The sequence below is a fragment of the Eleutherodactylus coqui genome, chromosome 3, assembly GCF_035609145.1.
Source record: "Eleutherodactylus coqui strain aEleCoq1 chromosome 3, aEleCoq1.hap1, whole genome shotgun sequence".
NCBI lineage: Eukaryota > Metazoa > Chordata > Amphibia > Anura > Eleutherodactylidae > Eleutherodactylus > Eleutherodactylus coqui.
The window spans coordinates 271,469,920-271,488,444 of NC_089839.1; positions in this window are offsets into that span (position 1 = coordinate 271,469,920).

An 18,525-nucleotide genomic window follows, 5' to 3' on the forward strand; every position below is an offset into this window, starting at 1 on the left:
TTGATTATGTCATAAATAGGAAAAGGTAATCGGTCCCAACTCGATTATTCAATTCTAAGCGCAAAAAAATTAGCGTCCAAATTTTACGTACGGAATCTAATTCTCTCACTTACCAATGTAATAGAAACTTGAAATTTGGCATGAGCATTGATTATGTCATAAATAGGAAAAGTTAATCGGTCCCAACTCGATTATTTAATTCTAAGCGCAAAAGAATTAGCGTCCAAATTTTACGTACGGAATCTAATTCTCTCACTTCCCAATGTAATAGAAATGGGAAATTTGGCACGAGCATTGATTATGTCATAAATTGGAAAATTTAATGGGTCCCAACTCCATTATTCAATTCAATGCGCAAAAGAATTCACGTCCAAATTTTACGTACATAATCTAAGTCTCTCACTTCCCAATGTCATAGAAACATGAAATTTGGCACAAGCATTGATTGTGTCATAAATATGAAAAGATAATGGGTTCCAACTCGATTATTCAATTCTAAGCGCCATAGAATTAGCGTCCAAATTTTACGCGCGGAATTTAATTTTCTCACTTCCCAATGTCGTAGAAACATGAAATTTGGCATGAGCATTGATTATGTCATAAATAGGAAAAGGTAATCGGTCCCAACTCGATTATTCAATTCTAAGCGCAAAAGAATTAGCGTCCAAATTTTACGTACGGAATCTAATCTTCTCACTTCCCAATGTCATAGAAACTTGAAATTTGGCATGAGCATTGATTATGTCATAAATAGGAAAAGTTAATGGGTCCCAACTCGATTATTCAATTCCAAGCGCAAAAGAATGAGCGTCCAAATTTTACGTACAGAATCTAATTTTCTCACTTTCCAATGTCATAGAAACTTGAAATTTGGCACGAGCATTGATTATGTCATAAATAGGAAAAGTTAATGGGTCCCAACTAGAGATGAGCGAACACCAAAATGTTCGGGTGTTCGTTATTCGAAACGAACTTCCCGCGATGTTCGAGGTTTCGTTTCGAATAACGAACCCCATTGAAGTCAATGGGCGACCAGAACATTTTTGTATTTCGCCGATGCTCGCTAAGGTTTTCATGTGTGAAAATCTGGGCAATTCAAGAAAGTGATGGGAAACGACACAGCAACGGATAGGGCAGGCGAGGGGCTACATGTTGGGCTGCATCTCAAGTTCACAGGTCCCACTATTAAGACAGAATACCGGCAAGAGTGGGCCCCCCCCCTCCCAACAACTTTTACTTCTGAAAAGCCATCATTAGCATGGCATACCTTTGCTAAGCACCACACTACCTCCAACAAAGCACAATCACCGCCTACATGACACTCCACTGCCACTTCTACTGGGTTACATGCTGCCCAACCGCCCCCCCTCCCCCCCACAGCGCACACCAAAGTGTCCCTGCGCAGCCTTCAGCTGCCCTCATGCCACACCACCCTCATGTCTATTTAGCAGTGCGTCTGCCATGACGAGGGACCGCAGGCACACACTGCACAGGGTTGGCACGGCTAGGCAGCGACCCTCTTTAAAAGGGGCGGGGCGATAGCCCACAATGCTGTACAGAAGCAATGAGAAATAGAATCCTGTGCCACCGCCATCAGGAGCTGCACACGTGGGCATAGCAATGGGGAACCTATGTGCCACACACTATTCATTCTGTCAAGGTGTCTGCATGCCCCAGTTAGACCGGGCTTTTTAATTCATAGACACAGGCAGGTACAACTCCCTATTGTGAAGTCCCTGTCGACCGACAGCATGGGTGGCTCCCTGGAACCCACCGGCGGTACACAAAAATATCCCATTGCATTGCCCAACACAGCTGAGGTAGTAATGTCGTGCGTAATACAGGTGGGCTTCGGCCCACACTGCATGCCCCAGTCAGACTGGGGTTCTTTACAAGTGGACACATGTAGGTTACACTCCGTGTGCACCTACAGCATGGGTGGCTCCCTGGAACCCACCGGCGGTACACAAAAATATCCCATTGCATTGCCCAACACAGCTGAGGTAGTAATGTCGTGCGTAATACAGGTGGGCTTCGGCCCACACTGCATGCCCTAGTCTGACTGGGATTCTTTAGAAGTGGACACATGTAGGTTCAACTCCCTGTGGACCCACAGCATGGGTGGGTGCCAGGAAGCCACCGGTGGTACATAGAAATATCCCATTGCATTGTCCAACACAGCTGAGGTAGTAATGTCGTGCGTAATACAGGTGGGCTTCGGCCCACACTGCATGCCCCAGTCAGACTGGGGTTCTTTACAAGTGGACACATGTAGGTTACACTCCCGGTGGACCCACAGCATGGGTGGGTGCCAGGAAGCCACCGGCGGTACATAGAAATATCCCATTGCATTGCCCAACACAGCTGAGGTAGTAATGTCGTGCGTAATACTGGTGGGCTTCGGCCCACACTGCATGCCCCAGTCAGACTGGGGTTCTTTACAAGTGGACACATGTAGGTTACACTTCGTGTGCACCTACAGCATGGGTGGCTCCCTGGAACCCACCGGCGGTACACAAAAATATCCCATTGCATTGCCCAACACAGCTGAGGTAGTAATGTCGTGCGTAATACAGGTGGGCTTCGGCCCACACTGCATGCCCCAGTCTGACTGGGGTTCTTTAGAAGTGGACACATGTAGGTTAAACTCCCTGTGGACCCACAGCATGGGTGGGTGCCAGGAAGCCACCGGCGGTACATAGAAATATCCCATTGCATTGCCCAACACAGCTGAGGTAGTAATGTCGTGCGTAATACAGGTGGGCTTCGGCCCACACTGCATGCCCCAGTCAGACTGGGGTTCTTTACAAGTAAACACATGTAGGTTACACTCCGTGTGCACCTACAGCATGGGTGGCTCCCTGGAACCCACCGGCGGTACACAAAAATATCCCATTGCATTGCCCAACACAGCTGAGGTAGTAATGTCGTGCTTAATGCAGGTGGGCTAAAAATTTATTTGATTACACTGTAGGCGAGGGCCCACAAAAATTGCTGTATCAACAGTACTAATGTACATCCCAAAAATTGGCCATGGCCAGCCAAGAGGGCAGGTGAAACCCATTAATCGCTTTGGTTAATGTGGCTTAAGTGGTAACTAGGCCTGGAGGCAGCCCAGTGTAACGAAAAATTGGTTCAAGTTACAGTTCCAACGCTTTTAAGCGCATTGAAACTTTTAAAAATTGTTTAGAAAAATTATTTGAGTGAGCCTTGTGGCCCTAAGAAAAATTGCCCGTTCAGAGTTATTACGTGAGGTTTCAGGAGGAGTAGCAGGAGGAGGAGGAGGAGGAGGAATATTAGACACAGATTGATGAAGCAGAAATGTCCCCGTTTTGGATGGTGAGAGAGAACGTAGCTTCCATCTGCGGGTGCAGCCTACGTATTGCTTACGTATCGCTGCTGTCCGCTGGTGGAGAAGAGAAGTCTGGCGAAATCCAGCCTTTGTTCATCTTGATGAGTGTTAGCCTGTCGGCACTGTCGGTTGACAGGCGGGTACGCTTATCTGTGATGATTCCCCCAGCTGCACTAAACACCCTCTCCGACAAGACGCTAGCCGCAGGACAAGCAAGCACCTCCAGGGCATACAGCGCTAGTTCAGGCCACGTGTCCAGCTTCGACACCCAGTAGTTGTAGGGGGCAGAGGTGTCACCGAGGACGGTCGTGCGATTGGCTACGTACTCCCTCACCATCCTTTTACAGTGCTCCCGCCGACTCAGCCTTGACTGGGGAGCGGTGACACAGTCTTGGTGGGGAGCCATAAAGCTGTCCAGGCCCTTAAAGACTGTTGCACTGCCTGGGATATACATGCTGCTCGATCTCCGCACCTTCCCTGCTACCTTGACCTCAGTACTGCGCCTTCTGCCACTAGCGCTGTCGGCTGGGAATTTTACCATCAGCTTGTCCGCAAGGGTCCTGTGGTATAGCAACACTCTCGAACCCCTTTCCTCTTCGGGAATGAGAGTGGGCAGGTTCTCCTTATAGCGTGGGTCGAGCAGTGTGTACACCCAGTAACCCGTTGTGGCCAGAATGCGTGCAACGCGAGGGTCACGAGAAAGGCATCCTAACATGAAGTCAGCCATGTGTGCCAGGGTACCAGTACGCAACACATGGCTGTCTTCACTAGGAAGATCACTTTCAGGATCCTCCTCCTCCTCCTCCTCCTCCTCCTCCTCAGGCCATACACGCTGAAAGTATGACAGGCAATCAGCCGGTGTACCGTCAGCAGCGGGCCAAGCTGTCTCTTCCCCCTCCTCCTCATCCTCCTCATGCTCCTCCTCCTCCTCCTATACGCGCTGAGAAATAGACAGGAGGGTGCCCTGACTATCCAGCGGCATACTGTCTTCCCCCGCCCCCGTTTCCGAGCGCAAAGCAGCTGCCTTTATGCTTTGCAGGGAATTTCTCAAGATGCATAGCAGAGGAATGGTGACGCTAATGATTGCAGCATCGCCGCTCACCACCTGGGTAGACTGCTCAAAATTACCAAGGACATGGCAGATGTCTGCCAACCAGGCCCACTCTTCTGAAAGGAATTGAGAAGGCTGACTCCCACTGCGCCGCCAAGTTGGAGTTGGTATTCGACTATAGCTCTACACTGTTCATAGAGCCTGGCCAACATGTGGAGCGTAGAGTTCCACCGTGTGGGCACGTCGCACAGCAGTCGGTGCACTGGCAGCTTAAAGTGATTTTGCAGGGTGCGCAGGGTGGCAGCGTCCGTGTGGGACTTGCGGAAATGTGCGCAGAGGTGGCGCGCCTTTACGAGCAGGTCTGACAAGCGTGGGTAGCTTTTCAGAAAGCGCTGAACCACCAAATTAAAGACATGGGCCAGGCATGGCACGTGCGTGAGGCTGCCGAGCTGCAGAGCCGCCACCAGGTTACGGCCGTTGTCACACATGACCATGCCCGGTTGGAGGCTGAGCGGCGCAAGCCAGCGGTCGGTCTGCTGTGTCAGACCCTGCAGCAGTTCGTGGGCCGTGTGCCTCTTATCGCCTAAGCTGAGTAGTTTCAGCACGGCCTGCTGACGCTTGCCCACCGCTGTGCTGCCACACCGCGCGACACCGACTGCTGGCGACATGCTGCTGCTAACACATCTTGATTGCGAGACAGAGGAGGAGGAGGAGGAGGAGGGTGCTTTAGTGGAGGAAGCATACACCTCCGCAGATACAACCACCGAGCTGGTGCCCGCAATTCTGGGGGTGGGTAGGACGTGAGCGGTCCCAGGCTCTGACTCTGTCCCAGCCTCCACTAAATTCACCCAATGTGCCGTCAGGGAGATGTAGTGGCCCTGCCCGCCTGTGCTTGTCCACGTGTCCATTGTTAAGTGGACCGTGGCAGTAACCGCGTTGGTGAGGGCGCGTACAATGTTGCGGGAGATGTGGTCATGCAGGGCTGGGACGGCACATCGGGAAAAGTAGTGGCGACTGGGAACTGAGTAGCGCGGGGCCGCCGCCTCCATGATACTTTTGAAGGACTCCGTTTCCACAACCCTATACGGCAGCATCTCAAGGCTGATGAATTTTGCTATGCGGACGGTTAACGCTTGAGCGTGCGGGTGCGTGGCGGCGTACTTGCGCTCAAACACTTGCGCAAGCGACGGCTGGACGGTGCGCTGAACTACACTGGTGGATGGGTCCGAGGACAGCGGAGGTGAGGGTGTGGGTGCAGGCTATGAGGCGGTAGTGCCTGTGTCCTGAGAGGGGGGTTGGATAGCAGTGTCAGGTTGGGGCACAGGGGGAGAGGCAGCGGTGCAAACCGGAGGTGGTGAACGGCCTTCGTCCCACCTTGTGGGGTGCTTGGCCATCATATGTCTGCGCATGCTGGTGGTGCTGAGGCTGTTGGTGTTGGCTCCCTGGCTGAGCTTTGCGCGACAAAGGTTGCACACCACTGCTCGTCGGTCGTCAGGCGTCTCTGTGAAAAACTCCCAGACCTTAGAGCACCTCGGCCTCTGCAGGGTGGCATGGCGCGAGGGTGCTCTTTGGGAAACAGTTGGTGGATTATTCGGTCTGGCCCTGCCTCTACCCCTGGACACCGCACTGCCTCTTGCAACCTGCCCTGCTGCTGCCCCTGCCTCCCCCTCTGAAGATCTGTCCTGAGTAGGCGTTGCAAACCAGGTGGGGTCAGTCACCTCATCATCCTGCTGCTCTTCCTCAGAATCCTCTGTGCGCTCCTCCCTCGCACTTACTGCCCTCACTACCACCTGACTGCAAGACAACTGTGTCTCATCGTCATCGTCCTGCTCACCCACAGAAAGTTCTTGAGACAGTTTGCGGAAGTCCCCAGCCTCATCCCCCGGACCCCGGGAACTTTGCAATGGTTGGGCATCAGTGACGATAAACTCCTCTGGTGGGAGAGGAACCACTGCTGCCCAATCTGAGCAGGGGCCAGAGAACAGTTCCTGGGAGTCTTCACGCAGCTGAGCAGGTGTCATTGTAGTGGAGTGAGGAGGCTGGGAGGAAGGAGGAGCAGCAGACAGAGGATTCTGATTTGCAGCAGTGGACGGCGCAGAACTGCAGTTGGACGATAGGTTGCTCGAAGCACTTTCTGCCATCCAGGACAGGACCTGCTCACACTGCTCATTTTCTAATAACCGTCTCCCGCGTGGACCCATGAATTGTGCGATGACTGTTGGGACGCCAGAAACGTGCCTCTCTACTAATCGCGCCGCAGTCGGCTGCGATACACCTGGATCAGGAGTTTGGCCTGTGCCCACACCCTGACTTGGCCCTCCGCGTCCTCGGCCGCGTCCACGTCCTCTAGGCCTACCCCTACCCCTCAGCATGCTGTATTACCAGTGATTTGATTTCACAGGCAGGAAATAAATTGGCGCAAGACTGCAGGCCAAATATAATTTTTTCCCTTTTTTGAAAACGAAAGGCCCCACTGCCTCTAGTGAATGAATAATCTAAGTTTAATAACTGTGCTGTGGCCCTGCTAATGTGTCACAGAACTTGAGGGTAGCAGAGTTATTATAACTCTGGCAGAGCAGGTATTTTTTTCCCAATTAAGGAAAGCAAATGGCGAAGCCAGGAGTAAAACGTAGCTGGGTGCGTCTGATTTTTAAACGTTGCACACGCAGCCGACACGTGTCCACCGCCCTTAGGACGGACAGAGGCAGGACAAATACAATTTTTTTCAGTTTTTTCCACCAAAAGGCAGCACTGTGTATATTCAATGAAGATGAGAAGTTTAATAACTGTGCTGTGGCCCTGCTAATGTGGCACAGAACTTGAGGGTAGCAGAGTTATTATAACTCTGGCAGAGCAGGTATTTTTTTCCCAATTAAGGAAAGCAAATGGCGAAGCCAGGAGTAAAACGTAGCTGGGTGCGTCTGATTTTTAAACGTTGCACACGCAGCCGACACGTGTCCACCGCCCTTAGGACGGACAGAGGCAGGACAAATACAATTTTTTTCAGTTTTTTTTCCACCAAAAGGCAGCACTGCGTATATTCAATGAACATGAGAAGTTTAATAACTGTGCTGTGGCCCTGCTAATGTGGCACAGAACTTGAGGGTAGCAGAGTTATTATAACTCTGGCAGAGCAGGTATTTTTTTTCCAAATTAAGGAAAGCAAATGGCGAAGCCAGGAGTAAAACGTAGCTGGGTGCGTCTGATTTTTAAACGTTGCACACGCAGCCGACACGTGTCCACCGCCCTTAGGACGGACAGAGGCAGGACAAATAGAATTATTTTCAGGTTTTTTCCACCAAAAGGCAGCACTGCGTATATTCAATGAACATGAGAAGTTTAATAACTGTGCTGTGGCCCTGCTAATGTGGCACAGAACTTGAGGGTATCTGGCAGAGCAGGTATTTTTTTTCCAAATTAAGGAAAGCAAATGGCGAAGCCAGGAGTAAAACGTAGCTGGGTGCGTCTGATTTTTAAACGTTGCACACACAGCCGACACGTGTCCACAGCCCTTAGAACGGACAGAGGCAGGTCAAATAGAATTTTTTTCACTTGTTTTACAAGCAAAAGGCCGCACTGCGTATATTCAATGAATAATAACTGTGTTGTGGCCCTGCCTACACAATTCTTTCCCTGCAGTATCAATGGAGGGTGCAATGAAAAAAAAAAATATGCAGCACAGCTAACAGCAGCCAGCACAGTACTGCACACGGTTAAATATGGCCCTAGAAAGGACCGTTGAGGTTCTTGAAGGCTACACTCACTCCTAACACTCTCCCTGCCTATGCAACACTTCTGTCCCTAATGCCGGGTGCAACGCTCTGCAGAGGCGATTTTGAGAAAAAGAAAAAATGCCACTGCTAACAGCAGCCAACACACAGCTATCAGTGGCCCTAATAAGGACCCTTGGGGGTCTTGAAGCCTACACTAACTACCAATTCTTTCCCTACAGCAGCTCCGGTACAAACAGCACTGTCCCTCATCTAACTCACAAGGCATCTGAGGCGAGCCGCGGGAGGGGCCGACTTTTATATTAGGCGGACACCTGATCTCGCCAGCTACTCACAGCAGGGGGGTGGTATAGGGCTGGAACAACACAGGAGGAAGTTGTAATGCCTTCCCTGTCTTTCAATTGGCCAGAAAAGCGCGCTAACGTCTCAGGGAAGGAAGTGAAAGTAACCCGAACACCGCATGGTGTTCGTTACAAATAGCGAACATCCCGAACACCCTAATATCCGCACGGATATCAAGTTCGGACGAACACGTTCGCTCATCTCTAGTCCCAACTTGATTATTCAATTCTAAGTGCAAAAGAATTAGCGTCCAAATTTCACGTACAGAATTTAATTCTGTCACTTTCCAATGTCGTAGAAACATTAATTTTGGCATGAGCATTGATTATGTCATAAATAGGAAAAGGTAATGGGTCCCAACTCGATTATTCAATTCTATGCGCAAAAGAATTAGCGTTCAAATTTTTCATACGGAATCTAATTTTCTCACTTCCCAATGTCATAAAGAAAACGTAAAAATAGGGTTCCTGCGCTACTTTGTATGGAACAAAGACCAATTCTTTTTTTAAAAGGAATTGCAGCGGTCAGTGATGATTAATAATAATAAAAACATTTATTAAGTGTAACAAATTAAGGTCAAAGCCTTATATAAAATAAGTAAAACAAGTAGATATATACTTGCAACGTGAAATATGCAACGCGTTTCGACGTACTAGACGTCTTTCTCAAGCAGACGTCTTGAGAAAGACGTCTAGTACGTCGAAACGCGTTGCATATTTCACGTCGCAAGTATATATCTACTTGTTTTACTTATTTTATATAAGGCTTTGACCTTAATTTGTTACACTTAATAAATGTTTTTATTATTATTAATCATCACTGACCGCTGCAATTCCTTTTAAAAAAAGAATTGGTCTTTGTTCCATACAAAGTAGCGCAGGAACCCTATTTTTACGTTTTCTTTATTTCTGTGCGATCCGACCTCTTAGGAGGTTCGGATTTTTCTGGGTGATACCTGCAGCTCTCCATTGCATTATAATTCGGTGGATCTTTTGAGATAGCAAAAAAGAAAAATGCTATATGCCTGCTTGGATACTAGGTGCTGACATGTTCACCCTAGGGTGTCATGTCTGGCACCAGGTGAGTTAATAGAAGTTACCAACTAACATTTGAAAAGTGTTTGGCGCTCTCCCTGACTTCCTTTCCCAATGTCATAGAAACTTGAAGTTTGGCATGAGCATTGATTATGTCATAAATAGGAAAAGTTAATGGGTCCCAACTCGATTATTCAATTCTAAGCGCAAAAGAATGAGCGTCCAAATTTTACGTACGGAATCTAATTTTCTCACCTCCCGATGTCATAGAAACTTGAAATTTGGCACGAGCATTGATTATGTCAAAAATAGGAAAAGGTAATCGGTCCCAACTCGATTATTCAATTCTAAGCGCAAAAGAATGAGCATCCAAATTTTACGTACGGAATCTAATTCTCTCACTTCCCATTATAATAGAAACTTGAAATTTGTCACGAGCATTGATTATGTCATAAATTGGAAAAGTTAATGGGTCCCAACTTGATTATTCAATTCTAAGCGTCAAAGAATTAGCGTCCAAATTTTACGTGCGGAATTTAATTTTCTCACTTTCCAATGTCGTGGAAACATGAAATTCGGCATGAGCATTGATTATGTCATAAATAGGAAAGGGTAATCGGTCCCAACTCGATTATTCAATTCTAAGCGCAAAAGAATTAGCGTCCAAATTTTACGTACGGAATCTAATTTTCTCACTTCCCAATGTCATAGAAACTTGAAATTTGGCACGAGCATTGATTATGTCAAAAATAGGAAAAGTTAATGGGTCCCAACTCGATTATTCAATTCTAAGCGCAAAAGAATTAGCGTCCAAATTTTACGTACGGAATCTAATTCTCTCACTTCCCAATGTAATAGAAACTTGAAATTTGGCATGAGCATTGATTATGTCATAAATAAGAAAAGTTAATCGGTCCCAACTCGATTATTTAATTCTAAGCGCAAAAGAATTAGCGTCCAAATTTTACGTACGGAATCTAATTCTCTCACTTCCCAATGTAATAGAAACTTGAAATTTGGCATGAGCATTGATTATGTCATAAATTGGAAAAGTTAATGGGTCCCAACTCGATTATTAAATTCTAAGTGCCAAAGAATTAGCATCCAAATTTCACGTACAGAATTTAATTCTGTCACTTTCCAATGTCGTAGAAACATGAAATTTGGCATGAGCATTGATTATGTCATAAATAGGAAAAGGTAATGGGTCCCAACTCGATTATTCAATTCTAAGCGCAAAATAATTAGTGTCCAAATTTTACGTACGGAATCTAATTTTCTCACTTCCCAATGTCATAGAAACTTGAAATTTGGCATGAGCATTGATTATGTCAAAAATAGGAAAAGTTGGGGGCGTGGCCTGGAGTGAGCCCGAGACGGCAGCGTTTGCTTAGGCTCCGCTCGGCAGAGAGACTCTCAGCAACTATTTAGCAAGAAGCGGAGGACGTTACCCCACCAAACGGCAAAATAAACCTCTCCAGCACATGGCGACAGCAAGGAGAAAGCCCTCCAAAGCGATACCGGCACGTCTGGAGGAGTTTTTCGCCCCGCGCGGCTCCCTCCCAGAAATGGCGGCCGAAGACTCGCCGGATGCAGCCACGGAAACCCCGGTAAGAGACTCCCGTAAGTCCCTAATCCCGAGACCCACGGGGAGGGAAGAAGAAGATAGCGGGCAGAATGGGCAGAAAGGCCCAAGGGGTGCAGGAAGAGAAGAGAGAACCCCTATAGGTGCGCTTAAGGCTAAAGGCGGCCCTCACACAAGTCGCAGCACAAAAAACAAAATGGCGCCGGCGGCTGCACAGTCCACACACTCTGCTTCGGGCAGTCCGGCCAAACAAAAGCAGAGGTTGCTAGAAGATTTGGAGGGAGAGAGCCCCACAATAGCGGACATAACTATAGCCCACCCTGCAAACAATCCACAAAAGCAAGTGGGCTCTTACGGCGAAGCCTTAAACAGCTGCCCCCCCCAGAGGAAAATGGCGCCAATATCATTACCCTTGCAGGAAGGGCACTCCGCTCAAAACAGCCCATATAAACAAAAGCATGGTCCATTAGATGCCGCGGAGATGGAGGGAGAACACTCTGATGCATCCTTGTCCCAATCAGTATATGATGGCGAAATCGTCAATTTGTCAGCTTCTGACAAGCCGGCGTCAGAATCATACATTAAAGAGGCGATATTAGCTTTAAGAAACACACTGCAAGTGGATCTAAAAAGGCTGTCCCACCATGTCGACAAGTCAATCTCTGAAGTAAACATTAGGGTAAACAACACCGAGACTAAAATGGAAGAACTGGTAAAGTCGCACAATGAACTTATCGACGCCCATTACGTATTAGAGGGGACGGTCACTAAGCTTCAAAATAAATTGGTCGATTTAGAGGATAGAAATAGACGCAACAACGTCAAGATCCGCGGCGTCTCTGAAAAAATATCCAACGAAGAAATCTTTAAATATGTCACGGGCCTGCTCCAGAAATTGCTCCCGAATCTTCCCGAGCATGAGCTCAAGATAGATAGAGCCCACAGGCTCCCACTACCGAGATTTTTGAAAGACAACAGTCCTAGAGACATTATAGCGAGAATCCATCACTTCAGCACAAAAGAGGCGCTTATGCAAGTTGCAAGGAAAATGAAAACCCTTCCTTCCCCTTACACCGACATTCGCCTGTTTATCGACTTGTCTCAGGCAACTATGGAGGCTAGACGGAGCTTCGCCCCCATAACTCTTGCCTTGAGAGAGGCGAATATTCCCTACAGGTGGGGTTTTCCCACGAAAGTTATCGTTAATAGAGAGAACTTAGTCCACATTCTCCATGATTGCGCTTCAGCCAAAGCAACTCTTACCTCATGGGGCCTGAAGTTAAAAGACCCCCCTTCGACTTGTATGCCGATTCCCTCCGGGAACCCCCGGGATAGAAACCCAGATGACCACGGCGGCCGCCACATGCGGGGAAAATAAATAAGAGAGGAGACCCATTCACTTTCACCTCCGCTGCCACAGAAAATAAGCAGCCCAGAGAGTCAGGCTGATCACTCACGTGAACTGTAATCTACCCCCAGATGTTCCAGCAAGCGATCGCTTGCCACCTTTCCTTCGTTTTTCTTTGCTGTTTTCTTTTACTCAACAGCAAATTGTTGTTTTCTATCTATATGCTTCGCAAGAATTTGATTTCCTGTGTAATTATCTTTCGTTTTTCATTTAGTTATGTTTTGTTAGGCATCTCTATCACTGTATGGTCCCTGTCTCTTAGCTCCGCTGTGCCTAAACCAACAATATGGCTATGAAAATTCTATCGTTGAATGCCAACGGGTTGAATCTTCCGCAGAAGAGAAGTTTCGTGTGGAAGGAGGCTATCCGCAACGCCATCGACATAGTATGTATTCAGGAAACACACCTGCTAGACATAGACACTAAACGTATGTCCCACGGAAAATATCCGCGCGCCATTTTCGCATGCGCCCCGAAGAAGCGGGCGGGTGTGATGGTGGCGTTTGGTGAAACCACCCCATTTAATATCACAAGACAAATATGTGACCCTGAGGGCCGCTACATAATTCTAGTGGGAGAACTGAGAGGCAATCCCATTACTCTAGCCAATATCTATGCCCCAAATAAAAAACAACTAAACTTTCTAAATAAATTCATGAGAACTGTTCGTAAGGTGGCGAAGGGTGCATTGCTTTTTTGCGGTGACTTTAATTCTACCCCGGACAGCTCTATCGACTCTACCCACCATTCCAGAAAGATGGGCACTGACCTAAACCATTGGCTGCGCAAACATGCCCTTCTTGACACTTTCCGCTGCTTAAACGCTGCGTCCAGAGAGTACACATTTTTCTCTCCCCGCCACAGATCATTCTCGCGCATTGACCTCTGTCTGGTCGACAAACAGTTTATAACTGCGGTGGTCAAGGCGGAGATAGGTACGGCCTCTTGGTCGGACCACGCTCCGATCGTAACATCCATTGCCGTGGATGGGCACAGGCAATCGGCCAAAACGTGGAGAAATAACGTGTACCTAATGAAAGTCCCTGCTTACAAGTCTGAAATTTTAAAAAATATGGAAGAATTTTTTATTTCAAATGACACCCCTGATGTAAATCCTCGCTCCTTGTGGAATGCCCATGAGGCGTTTGTGAGGGGAGTACTCATTAAGTTGGGGGCAAGATACAAAAGAAAGAAATTGGAAAGAATAGAGGCCTTATTGTCAGATATTCAGAAACTGGAGGGCGAGTTACGAGATGTCCCCACCTCGCAGTCTCATAAAAAACTATTTCAGGCGAGACTTGAGCTACGCAAGACCCTGCAGGATGACTTCGATAGAGAGGTCGTGTCACGCAGAGCCAATATCTATTCCTCACTGAATAAGCCATCCAAATGGATGGCTAGGCTACTCAAAAAAAAGATAGTTAGGTCCACCATACCATACGTGTGGAACTCACCACAAAAGGAATTTAAGATAACCCACCCTAAACAGATAGCAGACAAGTTCCGGTCCTACTACAGTGATCTGTATAATTTAAAAAATGACCCTGCCTCTAGCCAACCAAACAAAACAACAATTGATGACTTTCTGAACAAATTAAATCTCCCAAACATTACCAAAGTACAAGCGGCAGAATTAGAAAGGGAAATGTCAGTGCCTGAGGTGATTAATACAATCACTAACATGAAAAACCAAAAGGCCCCGGGCCCTGACGGGTACTCTTCAGAATATTTCAAACTATTTTCCGGTATGTTGTCCCCCTATTTAGTCAAATACTTTAATACGATTATGAGGTGCGGGGCGTTTCCAGATGAGGCCCTACAGGCTACTATTGTAGTCCTGCCCAAAGCGGGCAAACCCCCAGACGACCCATCAAACTTTCGCCCGATCTCTCTGCTAAATTCGGACGTAAAAATATATGCTAAAACCCTTGCAACTAGATTACTGGAGATCCTTCCCGGAATCGTGCATTCCGACCAGGTGGGTTTCGTGAAGGGGAGGCAGGCCCCGGATGGCACCCGCAAGGCCCTCAACCTTCTACATTCTTTAAAGCTATCTCGCACCCCAGCGGTCATGTTGGCCCTTGATGCCGAGAAGGCTTTCGACCGCGTCCACTGGGATTATGCCTTCCAGACTTTGGCCAGGTTTGGCTTTGGTGACGGGATGCGGCGTGCTATCCGAGCCCTGTACTCTACACCGTCGGCGAGAGTGCTCGTGGACGGCACGCTCTCGGAAGCCTTTAGAATAACGAATGGCACGAGGCAGGGTTGCCCACTCTCCCCCATTCTGTACGTCCTCTCGATTGAGCCTCTGGCGGAGGCCATCCGATTATCCCCTGAAATAAGAGGAATTCCTCTGAACCATCGTCAGCACAAGATTGGCCTTTTCGCGGACGACGTCATCCTCACCTTGATGCGCCCACTTAGCTCCTTGAGAGCGGCTCAACAGGTTTTAGACACTTTTAGCACCGTGTCACAATACAAACTCAACATAAATAAATCCATGATTTTGGGAATTAATACCTCCAAAGAACTTAAAAAAGCAATTCAAAAAGAATTTCCCTATGTGTGGAAGGATGGTAGTCTGCCTTATCTAGGCATTTCCTTGACCCCTGACGTAGCCGATCTTGAAAAAATAAATTACCCTCCTCTGTTGGCACAAGTGCAGGAGGATTTGGACCGAATGTCGGGACTTGGTCTCTCTTGGTTCGGTAGAATCATGTCTTACAAGATGATTCTCCTACCTAAGATTCTCTATCTTTTTAGGGTCCTGCCGATTGTTTTGTCTCAATCCACTTTAACCAAACTCCAGAGCCAGGTGTCAAACTTTGTCTGGGGAGGTAAGAAACCTCGCCTAGCATTGCCTATCTTGTCCATGCATCGTGATAGAGGTGGTGCTGACATACCAAATCTGGAAAAATATTATAGAGCGTCCCTCCTAAATCAAACCAGGTACCTAATCTCGGAAAAAGGCAAGATGGGGTGGGTGGGGATAGAGAGTAGTTTCGCCAATCTCTCATCCTGCAGTCCATTGCTACTCGCTGCGTCCCTGGAGGCCATGTCTGCAGGGCTACCGCAAAAAACAAATTTGAAAATAAACACTCAGTCATTATCTCCCACTACAATTGCATCACTCAAGATGTGGAATGAGCTGACAATAAAGGCTGCGGCGTCCGGCTCGGTGGCGTTGCCTGTTATCCCCCTCGAGACTCTGGGCGTGTTTGTCCCGGATCTGGACTTGAGAGACTGGATGGAAAGGGGGATTCCGACGGTGTCCGCCTTACTAACGGAGAACTCTGTGAAACCCTTTACAGAACTAAGCGATAAGTACGGCTTGGATGGCCACGATTTATTTAAATATTCCAGGGTCACACATTTTCTCTCCGGATCTCATATACACACAATAAAGATCCCATGTGATATCATATCCAGACTTAATTCACCACCTAATTTGAAAAAATCAGAAATTAGGATGTTCTATGACATGCTGACAGGTAACAATAACCCCTCTAAGAGAGCTCATCTGTTGAACTGGGAGAAGGAGCTGGATCGTGTGATCCCACTGGACGCCTGGAGTAATGCCTTCAAATTGGCGGGCAAATCCACCAAGGGGTTAGGCATTCTGGAAGTTCAGCTGAAAATTGTAATGAGGTGGTATTATTCTCCCGCGCTTCTACATAACAGATTCAAGAGGGGTGATGGCCTTTGCTGGAGGGGATGTAATCATATAGGCACCCTTTCACACATTTTTTGCTTGTGCCCTAAACTTTCTAACTACTGGCAAACCATACTAAACCTTCTTGACAAGGTTTTGGGGGTTCGCGTCCCAAGAACGCCCATGCATATATTGCTGCTCGTGGGCCTTGAAGACATTCCCCTACCAGCCAGATTTCTGTTGGGGCATGCCTTGATGACCGCGAAGGCTCTCATTGCACAACATTGGCGCGGCCCAGATCCGCCAAACACCGAGGATTTTAAAAATCGCATGTTAGAGCAGAGGGTGTTTGAAAGATGGTTGGCATTCAGGGAGGATAAGTTGGTGAGGCATGAGGAGATGTGGAGCAGATGGAGGGATCCACTTTAACCCCCTTTCTTTGCAGCATAGACAATCTTAGATGCCATTCATGTTTTTGTGTTTTGTTTTCATCTTTTTCTGGTTACCGTACGGAGTACAACATTTGCGTATATGGATGTTTATACGGACAATAATCTACTCCCATGTCGACAACTTGGGATATTCGTCAAATGCATGGACTTTTATTATGTCAAGAAACAAATAAGGAAAATGAAACAACTTACTTGCAGTTTACATTCTCAAATTGATTCCCTGTTCTCTTTTCGCTTTTCTTACGCATTCTGTTTATAATTGATTTATGCATGATGACTCCTGTGTAACATTTATTCGTATTAAAACAAATAAAAATCTAATGTTTAAAAAAAAAAAAAAATAGGAAAAGTTAATGGGTCCCAACTCGATTATTCAATTCTAAGCGCAAAAGAAGTAGCGTCTAAATTTTACGTACGGAATCTAATTCTCTCAGTTTCTGATGTCATCTACATATATAAAGACGAAAGCCCTCACTGACTCATTCACTGACTGACTGACTGACGGACTGACTGACTGACTCGCCAAAAGTTCTCCAACTTCCCGATGTCGTAGAAACATGAATTTTGGCACAAGCATAAATTATCTCCAAAACAGGAAAAGTAATTGGGTCCCAACTGGATTATTCAATTCTAGCGCAAAAGAATTGGCGTCAAAATTTTACATACGGAATCTATTTTTCTCACTTTCTGGTGTCATAGAAACGTGAAATTTGGCACGAGCATTGATTATGTCATAAATAGGAAAAGTTCATAGGTCCCAACTCGATTATTCAATTTTAGCGCAAACGAATTGGCGTCGAAATTTTACGTGCGGAATGTAATTTTCTCACTTTCCGGTGTCATAGAAACGGGAAATTTGGCACGAGCATTGATTATGTCAAAAATAGGAAAAGCTAATGGGTCCCAACTAGAGATGAGCGAGCACCAAAATGCTCGGGTGCTCGTTACTCGGAACGAAATTCCCGGGATGCTCGAGGGTTCGTTTCGAGTAACGAACCCCATTGAAGTCAATGGGCGACCGGAGCATTTTTGTATTTCGCCGATGCTCGCTAAGGTTTTATGTGTGAAAATCTGGGCAATTCTACAAAGTGATGGGAACTACACAGCAACGGATAGGGCAGGCGAGGGGCTACATGTTGGGCTGCATCTCAAGTTCCCAGGTCCCACTATTAAAGGGGTTGTCTCGCAAAAGCAAGTGGGGTTAAGTACTTTTGTATGGCCATATTAATGCACTTTGTAATATACATCGTGCATTAAATATGAGCCATACAGAAGTTATTCACTTACCTTCCCTGCACTGGCGTCCCCGTCTCCATGGCTCCGTCTAATTTCAGCGTCTAATCTCCTGATTAGACGCGCTTGCGCAGAAGGGTCTTCTCCCGTCTCTTCGCTCCGGCACGAGTCGGCATTCTGGCTCCGCCCCCTTGTACGCGTAGCTGCGCCCACGGCTGGAAAAGGCACATGTGATGGGGCTGAGCTACGCGATGACGCGCACAAGGGGGCGGAGCCAGAATGCCGGCTCGTGCCGGAGCGAAGAGATGGGAGAAGACCCTTCTGCGCAAGCGCGTCTAATCAGGAGATTAGACGCTGAAATTAGATGGAGCCATGGAGAGGGGGACGCCAGCGCAGGGAAGGTAAGTGAATAACTTCTGTATGGCTCATATTTAATGCACGATGTATATTACAAAGTGCATTAATATGGCCATACAGAAATACTTAACCCCACTTGCATTCGTGAGACAACCCCTTTAAGCCACAATACCGGCAAGAGTGGGCCCCCCCCCTCCCAACAACTTTTACTTCTGAAAAGCCCTCATTAGCAATGCATACCTTAGCTAAGCACCACACTACCTCCAACAAAGCACAATCACTGCCTGCATGACACTCCGCTGCCACTTCTCCTGGGTTACATGCTGCC